This window comes from Pan paniscus, chromosome 12 (assembly GCF_029289425.2).
Source record: "Pan paniscus chromosome 12, NHGRI_mPanPan1-v2.0_pri, whole genome shotgun sequence".
In the NCBI taxonomy this organism is placed as follows: Eukaryota; Metazoa; Chordata; class Mammalia; order Primates; family Hominidae; genus Pan; species Pan paniscus.
Window position 1 is genome coordinate 124,965,895 of NC_073261.2, and position 15,935 is coordinate 124,981,829.

General features: G+C 49.3%; 1 long non-coding RNA gene across 2 annotated transcripts in view; it reads left to right on the forward strand.

The window, feature by feature from the left end:
* LOC117979042 (uncharacterized) overlaps window positions 1-15,935 on the forward strand; it is a 77,750-nt gene that overhangs the window by 5,024 nt on the left and 56,791 nt on the right. The window contains exons 2-3 of one of the 2 annotated variants that reach the window (XR_004669640.3): window positions 1,420-1,537; window positions 7,771-8,038. This is a non-coding gene — a long non-coding RNA (uncharacterized LOC117979042). Of the gene's footprint in view, window positions 1-1,419; window positions 1,538-7,770; window positions 8,039-15,935 lie in introns of those variants that run through there. The other variant, XR_010109236.1, reaches the window with a different exon arrangement.

Genomic DNA, 15,935 nt, shown 5'->3' on the forward strand with positions numbered 1-15,935 from the left:
GGTCCTCCAAGGACACAGAAGTCAGGGACAGAACTGAACCGTGACCAATCGATGGATCCGTTGTCGTTGATCTCAGGCTGCCTTCTTATCAGAAGTTCAAAGTTCTTCAAAGTGAGGAAGATCAACTGGAAGATTTCAACTGTTCTTTTTTTTTTTTTTCCCTCAAACCTAACTGTTGAGTTCAGGGTTTCCAGCCGTCTCTGTGCCCAAGTGGGGCCGTTTCTGACGGCAGCATCACTGGTGCACAGCAGTGGGTGACAGGGACCTGGGCCGCATTGCGCCCACACCGTGCAGGATTACAGAGGTGCTGGGAGCTAGGGAGACAGCAGTGAACCTCCTACAGCAGTGACCTTGTTCCCAGTCACAGGGCATGTCCCAGTCACAGGGCACGTCCCAGTCACAGGGCACACAGTGATTCCTTGTGTGCTCAGCGAAGGCAGATCCAGGCTCCCAAATAACCAAGGGGGAGGAGAGGATGGCGGCAGCAAGGCCCATGCTCCTGAGTGCCATCTCGGGACATTCTGACTCTGATTTTGGGAGGGACTCCAGCATATGCATTTGAAGCAACCTCCCCAGGTGATTCTGAGGCCCGGGTAGTTTGGGGGATTCCAGATCAGCCAGCAGCACCCCAGGTTCAGCAAGGATGCTGGGTTTCTGCTTGGCAGCTTCCTAACCTGCAACAGGACAGGTGCTTCCACCCTACTTCGGTCTGCAGGGAGCCCTAAGAAACTGGTCTCAGCCAGGATCCCAGGAGAGACAAAAGCGCCCTGGGGCTGCGTGGCTGGAGGACAGTGTCAGGACAATCCACAGAGCAGGAAGTAGGGAACCCAGCCGAGGGCTGGTGCACTCTCTGGGTCAACAACAGGCGGCTATGGGGCCTGAAGGGGCAGGGGAAGAAGACACCTGGGGAGACGGGTGCCTGGGGAGCATCTCTGCAGTGACCTCGCCCCAGGGCGGCACAGGGGCCAACTCCAGCCAGCTCCAGTGACTCCTCTAGAAGGAGTCTGGGCCAGCGAGAGCTCTCACTACTCTCCATGCTGCAGTCTCTAGGGCTGCCTTTCGGGCCACACCTGATTGCGGCCAGGGCAGAGGGAAAGTGTGGGGTGGAGCCACCCTGCAGGAAGGCACACCATCCGTTCTGTGCAGCCAACCACTCTGGCTGAGGATCCCTCTCTAACCTGTCTCTCCAGCCTGAATTACTGAAGTTACTGAAAGATGACCATTTTGAAATCATCTGCTAATCTTGTCTATTGTTCCCTTCTTTGTGTTGTGAACATGGAAAATTTGAGCCAGGCCTCAGTTAATTTAGAAAATTTATTTTGCCAATGTTGAGGACGCGCACCTGTGACACAGCCTCAGGAGGTCCTGATGACAGGTGTCCAAGGTGGTGAGAGCACCGTTTGGTTTTATACATTCTAGGGAGACATGAGACATCAATCAACACATGTAGGATGAACATTGGTTCGGTCTGGAAAGGCGGGACAACTCGAAGCAAAGGCAGGAAGACTCGAAGCGGACGGGGGCTTCCAGGTCATAGGTAGGTAAGAGACAAATGGTTGCCTCCTTTTGAGTTTCTGATGAGCCTCTCCAAAGGAGGCAATCAGATGTGCATTTATCTCAGTGAGCAGAGGAGTGACTTTGAATAGAACGGGAGGCAGGTTGGTCCTAAGCAGTTCTCGGTTTGGCTTCTCCCTTCTCCCTTTAGCTAAGTGATTTGGGGGTCCCTGGATCTATTTTCCTTTCACCGTGTCTGTGAGTGTCCAGCGTTGACTCCCACTTATAAGTGAGAACATGTGGTATTTGATTTTCTGTTCCTTTGTTAATTTACTTACTACAATGGCTTGCAGCTCCATCCATGTTGCTGCAAAGGACATAATTTTGTTTTGTTTTATGGCTGCATAGTATTCCATGGTGTGTATGTACCACATTTTGTTTATCTAATCCACCAGTGATGGGCACCTGGGTTGATCCACATCTTTGCCATTGTGAACTGTGCTGCAGAACATATGGGTGCATGTGTCCTCTTGGTAGAATGATTTGTTTTCCTTTGGGCATATACCCAGGAATGGGATTGCTGGGTTGAATGGTAGTTCAACTCAGAGTTCTCTGAGAAATCTCCAAACTGCTTCCCACAGTGGCTGGACCAATTTCCATTCCCGACAACAGTGTATAAGTGTATCCTTTTCTCTGCATCCTCACCAACATCTGCTACTTTTTGACTTTTTGGTAAAAGCCATTCTGACTGCTGTGAAATGGTGTCTGCCTGCGGTTTTGATTTCCATTTCTGCGATGATTAGTGATGCTGAGCATTTTTTCATATATGTGTTGGCTGCTTGTATTTCTTCTTCTGAGAAGTGTCCATTCATGTCCTTTGCCCACTTTTTAATGGGGGTTGTTTGTCTTTTGCTTGTGGATTTAAGCTCCTTATAGATACTGGATATTAGACCTCTGTTGGATGCATAGTTTGTGAGTATCTTCTCCCATTCTGCAGGTTGTCTGTTTACTCTGTTGATAGTTTTTCTAGCTGTATAGAAGCTCTTTAGCTTCATTAGGTCTCATTTGTCAATTTTGTTTTTGTAGTAATTGCTTTTGAGGACTTAGCCATAAGTTTTTTGCCAAGACTCATATAGAGAAGAGCATTTCCTAGGTTTTCTTCTAGGATTTTTATAGTTTGAGGCCTTATGCTGAAGTCTTTGAAATCCATCTTGAGTTGATTTTTGAATATGGTGAAAGGGAAGGGTCCAGTTTCAATCTTCTGTGTATGGCTGGCCAGTTATTCCAGCACTATTTATTGAATTAAGGGCCTTTTCTCCATTTGTTGTTTTTGTCAGCTTTGTTGAAGATGGGATGTGTGGCTTTATTTGTGGGTTATCTTTTGTGTTTCATTGGTCTATGTGTCTTTTTTCTACCTATACCATGCAGTTTTGGTTGCTGTGGTTTTGTAGTACAGTGTGAAGTTTGGTAATGTGAGGTCTCTGGCTTTCTTCTTTTTGCTTAAGATTGCTTTGGCTATTCGGGCTCTTTTTTGGTTCCATGTGAATTTTAGAATAGCTTTTTCTAATTCTGTGAAAATAATGTCATTGGTAGTTTGAGAGGAATTGCACTTAATCTATAAATTGCTTTGGACAGTATGGCCATTTCAATGATATTGATTCTTCCAATCCATGAGCATGGGATGTTTTTCCATTTTTTGGTATCATCTTTGATTTCTTTCAGCAGTGTTTTGTAGTTTTCCTTGCAGAGATCGTTCACCTCCCTGGTTATCTGTGTTCCTAGGTATTTTACTGTTTTTGTAGCTATTAAAAATGGGATTGTAAATGCAAATTTCTTCATGCCTACTCCTGTCCTACCAAGCTGGGGCCCAGCAATGTGTGTTTCAGTAGAGCCCTTTGGGTGATGTAAAAGTTTGAAGAACATTGATGATGAGAGAAGGGGGGGGAGGGGCAGCACAGGCTTCCATAACTGTGCCGAGGGAGACCCCACTGTCTATCTCCTGCTCCAGACCCCAGCACTCTGCACGCTGGCCGCTTCCCTGAAGGGCCCTCCCCCACCCCACCTTGCCCTCCCCTCAGAGGCTCCTCCTGGAGCACTTGCTCCCCTCACCTCTCCCAGCAACCTGGGTTCACACCCCTCCTCGGCCCACTCCCCTCTCAGGCCAGGCCATTCCAGAACGAAGGATTTTGGAAGTAGAGCCCCACTCCCTCCCCTTCCAAATTTGTTATTCCACAATAAAGATGTGCCACTTAGAGAGTGGAACTGACTTGCTCAAGGTCACAGAACCAAACAACTCAGCCCTGGAGGAAAACCCAGGTTGATTTGCATGTGGGGCCATTCATGTGTGAGCGGATTTCCTGAACTTGATGGCAGTTCATAATGGCAGCGAGCCTGACTCGCTCTGTCTCTTTTTCTCTTGCTCTCTCCATCCTCTCCCCTACCCTACCAACACATCCCCTTTCCGCCCTCAGCGGGGGCAACAATAATCGCAGCTGAGACGCATGGTTAAATCCAGATTGAAGTAATTTGTTATATTGTGAGAACATTCACATTGCATTTCAATCAATGTCACACTTAATTGAGGAGTAGAAGGCTTCGCATTCTTTGTTTGTTTACGATTCCTTCAAGAGTAATTAACATAATAATTAAGATATTTATATTCTTGTTAAATTTCAAAAACAAATTCTTCTTTTATTAAAGATGAGATAAATTCAATAGCCTTAATACTAAAGGCCTATGCCTCTTGTAAAAGACTCATGGAAGTTGACATTTTACAACATATCCAGAGGGAAAATGCGGTTTTTAAAACTTGTAATTGTTCCCATAGACAAAGCCAAAATTCCTTTTGGCAACTTGTATTTGAAGCGAGCCATTGTGTGTGCATGGCTGCATGGGCTGTGGGTCCCGCCTTTCTGTCCCAGGAACCCAGAGCCCCGGCTTGGGCACAAGGTCCCCACACCCCCAGTGGGAGAAGGCTAGGCAGTGACTCCACCCAGTGTGCTAGCTCTCCTTAGAAATTTCCAGCCAACAATTTTAAAACTCGGTCAGAACTTGGTTTTCATTGTTCACTTCTGAATTACCAAAACATCTCCTGGGAGTTCATGATCCACTAAGATTTTGTGTAGGGATTGTTCTGTTCATTGGGTGATATTGGCTCACAGGCATGAGTAATTACTGAACTCTGTCTGTCTGTCTCTCTCCCTCTCTCTTTTTGTCTTTCTCTCTTATAAGAGCAGATGACTTAGGGAGACCAGCTGTCCCTCCCTCTCCCAGCAGGACATGTGGGTGCGGTTTTGCTAACTTGAGGCTGAGTATAGGAAAGTGGGAAGGGTAGGTTCAGGGCCAGTGCTTCTGGATTTGGGCCCAGCTCCCTCCACCCCATGACTGTCTCAGGCCCGCAGGGTCTCTGCCCTATTGAGAGATGAGGATGGGGAAGCCCTGGGCCTCACAAACAGTGTGGGGAGGGCTAAAGTCACCATGTGAAATGTGAAGGCATTTCTATAACCAAAGCGCTGTCTTCCAGGAGGGAGTCCTCAAGAAGCCGCAGCTCTGGCCCCGTGAGAGGGAATGCTCTCGGAGTGACCCACGTTTCCCTTACTGCAAAAAGGCACCTGCAATCAGATAATAGATTTTTTTGTTTTAGGTTTTCTTTTCTCTGATTGTGGATTACAATATAGATAGTTTTTAATTCTGGTAAGCACAGGTTAGAAAATTTCATCTCAAGCAATGATCATTGTTGCTGTTTTGAATCTTTTTTTAATAGATAAATGGATCCCATAGCTCCTTGTTGCGTTTCTTTGTTGGTAATTTTCCCCCAAGCTCTCAGGTAACGTGGTTGTTGCCTCCCAAGTGAATGGGCTGTGGTGTGTTCCATGCCTGTGACACCTCAGAAGGACACAGAGCAGGAGGAGGCGAGGTCGGGTACGCTGCCGTGGGCAGCCTTGTGGACACATCATAAAAGAAACGCTCTGACCGGCGTGGACGAAGCTCTGCTGGTGTGGGAGTGGTGTCTTTTTCTGCATGGAAACTGCAAGAATAACTACGTCTCTTTCTGCACATCACCCAATTAAATCACCCACAGAAATGATACCCTGAGTGGGGGATTTGGCCAGCCTCTTTAAACATGGGAGGAAGCCCTAAACCAGAATTCCTTGCGGATGAAAACAGAATCTTTTTGTCCTCTGGAAGGGGCTCTGGCCTCCAAGACTTTTGTAAAATGGAGGCTGTTCACTCCTTGTCCTCCTCAGTCTCCTTGTGTCCTCCCACCCCAGTCAGGGCCCAGCACCTTGCCTGGGTTCCACCCTGAAACCACCCCTTCCAATCTCCTCCCCTCATCACTGCCTCTCCTGAGCCTCTTTCCTCAGTGGTCTGCCCTGAGATGCCCGTAGGAAGGAGACTGGTAACTGGACACTCAGCACATACTTACTGAACATTGATTCTTTGTCAAATGTTGATGAAAAAGGTTATCCTGAAACTTGTTTAAAAATAGGAAGGCAGGCTATATTCACGGGACTGTGAGGGGCACTGCGATAGGTGCGGGGACCATGACAATGGGGTTTGCAGTGGGGAGAGATCAGGGTCAACTCCAAATACAACAAGGACATGTGGGGTTTTACAGCCAGGAGCAGAGGGTGGTCAGTGGGTGGAAAATTGGGAGAGGAAGTATCAGGGTAAGCCACTGAACAGGGTCCCACAGAAGCCAGGCCAGGACAACGGGAGGATGAGGAACTGGTCGGATATCAAGGATAACCAGGCAGCAAGGGCACGGGGTTCCACTTAAAATGATTTAGTGGGATTTTTGATAAAGTTGGACACTGCATAAAAGAACACAAAAGCCCCCAAATCAGGACCCTGTTGAGAGAAGAGTTCAGAGGAGCCCGACTAGAATTACTCAAGGAGAGGATCTGTGTCGCAGCCTTGCACTGGAGGTATTAATGGTGGGAAAGATGAAGCTCAAGACCAGGCAATGCAGTGAGAAGCGTGGAGAGGACTGAGCCCGTGGGCCACAGCGAGGGGCGAGCGGGGGCGTTGGTGCAGAGGAAGGTGGGGAGGGTGAGGATGGCCTTTAGAGGAGGAGAAGTGGGAAGGGAGAGGAATGCTGGGCCGCAGGTCCGTGGGGAATGGGTGAGGAGGTGCTGGAGCACTGGGAACCCTCAGCCACCACCTGAGAGAGCAGCCAGTCAGGGGAGACTGGGCCATAGGCGAGGTGCTGATTCTACTTTATCCCAAAGACAAGAGGCAAGTCACCTTGGGCACAGCATGCCGCCATGCTTTGGTTTCTGAAAAGCCATCTTCCCGAGTCACTCCTGGCCTCATCTTTCCCCCTCCCCAGGAACAGGAGGCAGCTGGGGACCCTGCTCATTCGGTGGGCTCCTGGCCTCATCCTTCCTCCTCTCCAGTAACAGGAGGCAGCTGGGGACCCTGCTCATTCGGTGGGCTCCTGGCCTCATCTTTCTTCCTTCCCAGTAACAGGAGGCAGCTGGGGCATCCTGCTCATTCGGTGGGCTCCTGGCCTCATCCTTCCTCGTCCCCAGTAACAGGAGGCAGCTGGGGACCCTGCTCATTCGGTGGGCTCCTGGCCTCATCTTTCTTCCTTCCCAGTAACAGGAGGCATCTGGGGCACCCTGCTCATTCGGTGGGCTCCTGGCCTCATCCTTCCTCCTCCCCAGTAAGAGGAGGCATCTGGGGCACCCTGCTCATTTGGTGGGCTCCTGGCCTCATCCTACCTCCTCTCTAGTAACAGGAGGCAGCTTGGGCACCCTGCTCATTCGGTGGGCTCCTGGCCTCATCCTTCCTTGTCCCCAGTAACAGGAGGCAGCTGGGGCACCCTGCTCATTCGATGGGCTCCTGGCCTCATCCTTCCTCGTCCCCAGTAACAGGAGGCAGCTGGGGCATCCTGCTCATTCGGTGGGCACTGGGCCTCATCCTTCCCCCTCCCCAGTAACAGGAGGCAGCTGGGGACCCTGCTCATTCGGTGGGGTTCATCAGAGAAGAGTTCCGTCTCTGTTTCTCCTCTCTGGATGGTAGGAGGCAAATATCATGAATACAGGTCACCTCTGTGGACGCAAGCTGCCCTTCAGGTGGACTGTCCCAGGATCTAGACTGAGGGACGCAGGGTGGAGGAAGGGAATTCTAACACACTCACCAGGCAACCAGGAAGAAGCCATTTTCTTCGCTATCAATTGTTGGTAATAATATTACATTTCGATCTTCATTCGTGTGACTTCTGAGCTTCTGCCTCGATGGGTTTTGAACTCAGGCTTTAACTTCCCCCAGTGTTGAGGAACAGCCACATATCTCAAGGAGCAGAATCTGGGGGCCAGAACGACGCGTGCACAGACCTTTGGCTGAGTGAAGAAGCGTGACTTGAAGCCTCAGGTAGGACCATGCGGGGTTTGGATCTCGGTGGACAACTGCGGTTGTGATGCTCAGTGGCGGCTGCACTGCAGGGGCCAGCGGGTGTCCAGCTGTGGTGGCTCGGCTGTGACAGGCTGCACTGCAGGGGCCGGCGGGTGTCCAGCTGTGGCGGCTCAGCTATGGCGGGCTGCATTATATGGGGCCAGTGGGTGTCCAGTTGTGGTGGCTCAGCTGTGGCAGGCTGCATTATAGGGGCCAGCAGGTGTCCAGTTGTGATGGCCCAGCTGTGGCAGGCTGCATTATATGGGGCCAGTGGGTGTCCAGTTGTGGTGGCCCAGCTGTGGCGGGCTGCACTGGAGGGGCCAGCGGATGTCCTGTGCTTTGGGGACAGGGTGGCTGTAGCAGATGGGCGTGGTCTGGAGCATCAGTAAATAAGGCACTCTGGCGAGCCTCAGCAGGCACAGCTGAGCAACGTTAGGAAAGAACCACTTCCTCCGTCTCTCTGACATTCACAGGTTACAAAAAAAAATAGCTACTTTTACTGTGTTTCTTAGCCAGTAAGCATATAATTTAAAATTCAAAGAAAGCAGGTTTCCATCTGTTCCACACTTCGCGTTAAAACTGAAAGCACAATTACATTTAGTGGAGGTATGATTTGAGTGACTGGATTTCTCTCTAGAAACCGGCACATGAAGGTGCAGCTTGAAAGTGTTAGGAGACTGTCAACAACAACAACAAAATCCATCTGACGAAGGCAAAATACATTTAGTTCCAGATGAAGCAAAATACAGAGAATTTGTCACTAACAGACCTGGCCTAGTGAAAGGCTTCATATGGAACTTGTTCAGCATGAGTGGAAAGAGTGCCAGGGCAAACTTGGATATTTAGGAATGAGGAAAGAGAAGTGGAAACAGTAAATATCAGAACAAATATAAAAGACTACTTCTTTTTCTCTTAGTTATTTAAAATTTGTGAGCGTGGAAAGGAACATTTATACTGTTTGGCATGGTTTTCAATATAAACAGATGTAAAACACCTGACATCCATGACAGGAGGGTCACTGAGGAGGACTGTGCAGCTGCAGGTTTTCCACACTCTACAGGAAGTGGTGTCCGATTAATTCCAAGCCAACTGTGAAAGATGACATGTGTCTATTGCAATAATTAGAGCAGCTGTTAAAAGAATGATTCAAAGAGATACAGCAAAATGCAATATAAATTTAGATGGGATACTAAAAAGATTTAATCTGAAAGACAGAGGAACAAAAGCAGAACAAACACACAGAAAAAAATGGTAATTTTAAACCAAATTGTATCCATGATGACATATTAATTAATAATTATACATTGTATCTTAAAAATAATTTAAAAGGAGACTGAGCGAATAAAAACAACCCCAGTATTGTTTTCAAGAGTCATGCTTTAAAATTAAAGATACACATAGGTAGAAGTTCAATAGATGGCAAAAATCATACCATGGAAACATGGAGCACAGAAGACTGGATGGCTATGTTAATACCAGATAAAACAGACTGAATACAAATAATATTACCAGAGACAAAGAAGGAAATTTCATAGTAATAAAAGGAAAAATTATCAGGAAGGCATAAGTTACCAGTGTGTAATTATGATTACATGAATTAAAGGGAGAAATAGACTTTTTCACAAAGCAGAAGACTTTAATACTCCTCTCTCGGCAATTGATAAAATAACTAGAAAAAAAATTAAGACCTAGATGATCTTCAAGTACTGCCAATTCCCGTGATCCAATCAGCATCCATGTGACACTGCACCCAACAACTGCACATGTGGTTTTCCAGGGCACATGGGGCATTCGCCCAGGGGATGGGTGTCATCCTGCGGAAGGAGAGGAAGGGCAGGTGCGAGGCTGGAAGCTGTGGCAGGTGCATTTGCAAGTGCTTTCTACGAAGGCAATGGTGAGAAGATGATGAGTGCCCTTTACCTGGACTGGGAATCTGTATTCCGAGTGGAGATGGAACTGGATCTGTGTTCAGAGCAGAGTTGGCCTGAACTTGTCTCTGAGAAGTGGTTCAAGGCAGGGCTGCTTTTGCATCTGTGTTACTAATCATCCCCTCTCCATTATCGGACATAAACTAGGGAAGGATAAGAATCATTCAATGAGTCAAACTCTTGACTCACCTTCCCCAGCTGAAAAGCACCACCGTGCAGAAGTGGTGTCTCCAAGGGTGGAGGCAGGGAGGGAGAATGTTTCCTGTTAAAATTCCCCAGAAGTTCTTGTTCGTGCCCATGGGCTTGGGTTTTACCTTCCAAGATTATGACATGCCCGACGGCCGAGAGCCTGCTTGTGCTGGGAAAGAAAGGATCTTGGTGTTCTGATTATTCTTCCTAATGATGGTTCTAAATCAAACCCTAATGGCTGTATTTCTACCAGACTGAGGGGAAGTATTTTAGATCAGTGCTACTCAACTTTATTGCACTTAGAAATCAATAACATCTAATATCTGCAGATCTCAAAAATGAATGTGGCCTCAACTATCAGCAACACTCAGTCCCTGGACAAACCAGAAGACTGGCCAAGCAGCTCTGGTGCATTCTCACTGCTCCCTTCCTCTCTGCCTGCCCAGACTCCTACACACTGCACCTGCATCTGGATTGGTCCACAGGGAACTTCCGTGGGTTGAGAGAACCCTGCTGTTGTGGGCACAGGATGTGAGGCCACAGGGGTCTTTTCTGTTGCTTTTGGTGGCTGGGGTGACCTCAGAGCCCATCCTCATCTTTCCTGTCCTTCATGGTCAACCCCAAGGGCCTCTCTCCCCAAAATTTCCTTCATTTCCTCTCTGGGAAAAGTCTCTGCCTGCTGTGAGCATTCTCGGACTTGCTCTGCCCTCCTTGGGGTTCCTTCTGATATGCCTTGGTTTCCCTCCCTGCCCTCTACCACCTGGATCTCTGCGAAGAATGCCTGGCCTGAGTCCTCCTGGAGCCGGGGTGCCCAGTTCCACCAGGCTGTGTCCTGGCAGCTACACTTCAGTCTTCCCCTATTCTCAGTCCAGGTTGCTATGGTGGGGATGTTCGCCCCTGCTATGCCTCCAGGAAGAGCACATCACCAAAGGTGGTTCAAGTTTTTATCCAGGATTTTTTGGGGAAGTCTTAGGAAGCAGAAGACCCCTGTCTACTGGGACAGCCAACACTCAGGTTAACGTGCATGTGGATCTGCTGGGAGCCAACGTGTGGAGGGGGTCTTGTGTGGAAGGTGAAGGCCATGAGGATGAGGGTAGGAAAGAGAGCCGGAAGGAGCAGAAAGGTGGAGGGGAGAAGCTGGTGCAGATGTGGGGCTAGAGATGGGAAGGAGATGGCAAACTTCAGAGAGAGGAGCGAGGGAGAAAGGAAGAGAGTCTGGGACCTACAGACACACTTTGAACATCTGGACCCAGCTGTCATTTCGAGCCTCCCCAGGAGCTTTGCATTATATGAGCCAACAGACTCATTTCCCTTTTTACTTAAGATCATTTCAGTGGGGTTTTCCATCCCCTGTGCACACACGTCTCCCATTCCTGCTCTGCAGAATATAGCCCAGCATCTGCACCTCCTGCCACGTCCCACACGACCGGACTCTGCCCCCTCCCCAGGCTGGTTTCCTGTGATTGCCCCTGCCTCCACCCAGATGCCCTTCCTCCTGTCAGGACCTCCCTCCAGGTGGACCTCCCACCGAGATGAACCTCTCACCCACGTGGACCTCCCACTCAGGTGTGCCTCCCTCTCAGGTCCTTTACACTCAGGTGTACCTCCGCCCCCCTTTCCAGCCTCAGCCTTCCCTGAGTGCCCCACCACATTTGGTCAGAAGCACTCCTTGGTAGCCCAGGACTGGGTACAACGTGTATTGTGTACAAAGTGCTCAGTCCATGAAGGCGGCTGGACCCTCCCTTGGCATTTTGTGGGCTGTTGTATTAATTGGTGCAAGCTCTTACCCGTCATGTACTTTAAAATCCCAGAGGGGGAAATTTGGGGTCCGCGGAGGGGTTGTTCCCTGTTTTAATGGAGTGCGAGTGAACACATGAGAAAGGGAGCTGAACAGAACTCGGCGCAGGGTCCTCTGGACTCAGCACGCTCTGGAGTGTGGGCAGATGAGCAAGGAGAGCTGCACAGTTAGACTCAGGATCACCCAGGCCTTCCTTCGAACCCGCGTCTGCAGGTAGCTCTGTGGTGGTCGGCCAGGTCCTTCTGTGAGCCGGGCAAACCTTGAGTGCAGGATGGCTGTAGGAAGGCCCTTCGTTCCACGGAGCCCCTCGGCCGTCCCCTCCCACACATCCTCCCAGAGACAGGCAGGCGGAGCAGACTGCCCCAGTTTACAGATGGAGAAGCTGATGCTCAGAGGATGAGGCAGAGCCGTGGCCAGACAGGAATTCCTTTCTCTTTTTCTTGCTTGTCGCTGCGGGAAATGTGGATTGGCGTCGGCTGCTGTCTGGGGACTTTCCCCCAGTGCTGCCCCCATATTACCTCATCCTGAGACACCACGGGGAAATGTGAGCGGTCCGCAGACTGGGTTTTGGTGATTTGGCCGGGTCGTGCCCCGTGTTTAGATGTGGGGCTAAGAGGCTTCCCGAGGATGGACAGATGGACATGCTGCAGCTTCCGGCCCAGGGCAGTGCCTGGCTGGTGGCAGCTGCTCAGATGGCGTTTGTTGCCTGTCTAATGAATCAATGCCCAGAAATAATCTTGGGCATCCAGCATCACTTTAAAGGAGGTGCCGCTTTCAAGCGTATTTCCCACATAATCTAGATTTTGCCTGTTGTCACTTTTAAAAATTCTATTGTCCTCTTCTTCACTTTCTTAAAGAGACAGACTCTGCTAAGCTGAATTGAATTATCTGCGGTGGCGACCGTTGAACAGCTCTTCCACACATGGGTGATGCTGAAGTCGTTCAGGCTGGGGGAGCTATTTGTCCCCATGTCAGGGCCACAGGCTGCCTGCGACGTCAGCACTGCCTCCTGCCCGGCGCGCAGAGGCCGCTCTCAGACAGCTTTCCTCACCGTTTTCCATGCCAGGAGGCCGCCTCTCCCCACCTGCTGTCCTGTGCGGGGCAGTGGCTTCCAGGCGCCGGGAAATGACTTCTCTGCCTCACTTCCTATGCAATTCCTGGAAGCAGACGCTGCCTCTCGTGATGTTTTGATCTTAGGCCCATGCAGAGTCCCTGTCACACGGGAAGTGGCCAGCCTGTGTTTGTGGAAGAAACGAACAAACAAAATCATTTATCCACCTCCACTTTCCAGCCGTCCTGTCTGCCAGGGGGGTACCAGACGCAGGCCCAGGAGTCCATTCGCCCTTTCTCAGCTGAGATGTGTCAATATCGGTGACTCCGTCAGACCCTGTGGAATAGTGTCCACGTAAAGTCTCAGAGAGTTAACAAGGCACAAGGATTTTAAAAAATGTGTATCTGTGTGTCTATGGGTCTGTGTGTCTCTGTGCCTGCGTGTTAAGTATGTACCTGCTGTCTGTGTATCTGTGTGTGTGTCTGTGCATAAGTGTGCGTATCTGGGTCTTTGTGTCTTTGTGTCTCTGTGTGTGTTTGTGTGCGTGTAGGTGTATGTATGTGTCTTTGTGTGTGTCTGTGTGTGTATGTGAGTTTGTGCGTATGTCTGTGTATCTTTGTGTCTGTGAGTTTGTGCGTATGTCTGTGTATCTTTGTGTCTGTGTGTTTGTTGTGTGTGTGTAGGTGTGTATAAGTGCGCGTGTGACTGTGTGTGTTTGTATCTCTGTGTATCTGTGTGTGTATAGGTTGTATATGTGTCTTTGTGTGTGTAGGTGTGTATTTGTGAGTTTTTATGTCAGTGTGTGTGTAGGTTGTATATGTATGTGTAGGTGTGTATATGTATCTGTGTCTGTATGTGTGTGTGTCTGTGTATATGTTGTATATGTGTCTGTGTGTGTCTGTGTCTTTGTGTGTTTTTGTGTATGTCTGTGTATCTGTATGTGTGTCTTTCTAGGTTGTGTGTGTAGGTGTGTATATGTATCTTTGTGTGTTCATGTGTGTGTCTATGTCTATTGTGTGTGTATGTCTTTGTGTGTAGGTTGTATATGTGTGTAGATGTGTATATGTATATATGTGTGTCTGGTTTTTTTTGTGTGTGTCTGTGTATATTGGTGTATATCTGCGTGTAGGTTGTATATGTATGCGTAGGTGTGTATATGTGTGTGTCTGTGTAGATTATATGTGTATAGTTGTGTATATGCGTGTGTGTTTGTATGCCTATGTGTGTGTAGGTTGTGTATGTTGGTATGTGTGTTTGTGTGTTTGTGTGTATGTAGGTTGTGTGTGTATGTCTTTGTGTGTTTGTATGTGTGTAGGTTGTGTATGCTTTGTGTGTGGGTTATATACGTATGTGTCTGTGTATGTGTGTGTCTGTGTGTAGGGGTGTGTGTGTGTGTCTGTGTTTTGTGTGGGTGTCTGTGTTTTTGTGTGTGTGTGTGTGTATGGCTGTATAGCTCTGTGTGTGTGTGTGTGTGTGTCTGTGTTTTGTGTGGGTGTCTGTGTCTATGTTTTTTTTTGTGTGTGTGTATGGCTATATAGCTCTGTGTGTGTGTGTGTGTGTGTGTGTGTGTGTTTAGGTTCCTGACTGGCGTCTAAGAAGATGTCGTTGTTGGACAAGAGGTCTGGGGCTCACTCCCTCATCAGAAAGTTCTGTGGGCACGTGCAGCCTTTCCTGTCACGGCCATCCCTGCTTAGCCCCCGGGGCCCACGGAGGACCCCGTCTTTGGGATGGGGATCGGCGGGGGGATCCTCTGCGTGTTTGCACATTCAGGACCTGCAGTGTCCTTGTTGGATGCTCCGCCCTGGCATGGGGGCTCACTAACTGAGAGCTTGGGCAGAACGACAGCTGTTGTAACACCCTCTATCGACAATTTGAACAGGTTGGACGACCCTGTTGTCCAATCTAGTTACAATGTATTTTCCTGACAGTGAAAATACAAAGAACGAGTACATTTGATTCCTAAGGGGGTCTAAGTTAGTAGGTGTGGTAGCTGATTCAGACCATCAAAACAACCCCACACTCGCGTCTGTTACGTTCTCTCTACCTGACGCCTTGGAGAGTCGGGCACCGTGTCAGGCAGCATCTGTGCGCAGAAGGCACAGGTACAATGGCAGCCCCAGCCTGGCTGATTTGGTGGAAAATCCAGCGAACCCAGGCACAGGCAACCAAGGCCGAGGGTGCTCCCAGGTGTGCCGATGACCCCGTCTGCTCCTGTGACTTGGGAGGCGTCACCACACTGAGCCAGGGGAGGAGCGGCACCTCCGCTCTCTGGACGGCGCAGGGGTCTCCCCAGCTCACCCCAGCAGACGGGACCTGTGGAATCTGTTTTGATGGGAACTTAGCAGATGGTGCTAAGTTCAGTAGTACTGGGGTTTGGTGTGGGAAGTTCACTTTCTTCCTTACAATCTTGCTCTAAGTTTTTTCTTAATTCCTTCTGGTGACATTTTTTGTACCGATATCACCCATGAGTTGCCCTCGGGAAGAATCCAGGGATGGGGTGAGGTTATGGTGAGAAGATGGAGATTCCAGCACACTGGAGACCCCGGGGGAGGAGCGGGGAAGGGCCTTGAACCTGGGCCTGGTGGGCTGACCTCCCAGAGTGACCTGGACAGGGCAGCATGACCCGACAGCACGGGGCAGGTGCTCAGCTGGGTAGACTCCACACAGCCTCCATTTGCTGTGTGACTCTCGGAAAGCTGATTAGCCTCTCTGAACTTTGGTTATGTTGTCTGTAAAGTAAAGATAATGATTTCTAGTCTAGGATTATTTTCAGATTCAATGACACGGTTGTGGGATACTTAGTGCAATGCCCAGTAAATAATCCGTTATTCTCATGGTCATCATCCCCTCTGTTCTGTCGGTTTCACGCATGTTCCTGCTCCTCCCCTTTCCCCTCTCAGCTGTCCTTGTAAGCAGGTGGCCGATTCCACTTCAGCACCAAAGGGGAGAAAACAGCTGGCCCAAAGCTCAGGAGTCCTGCTTTTTTTTTTTTTTTTTTTCGCTTGCCTGTGATTTTCCAAAAGCCTAGATCCTTATGAGAATTTAGAGCACTTTAGGAGAAGGTACAAGGCAGAAG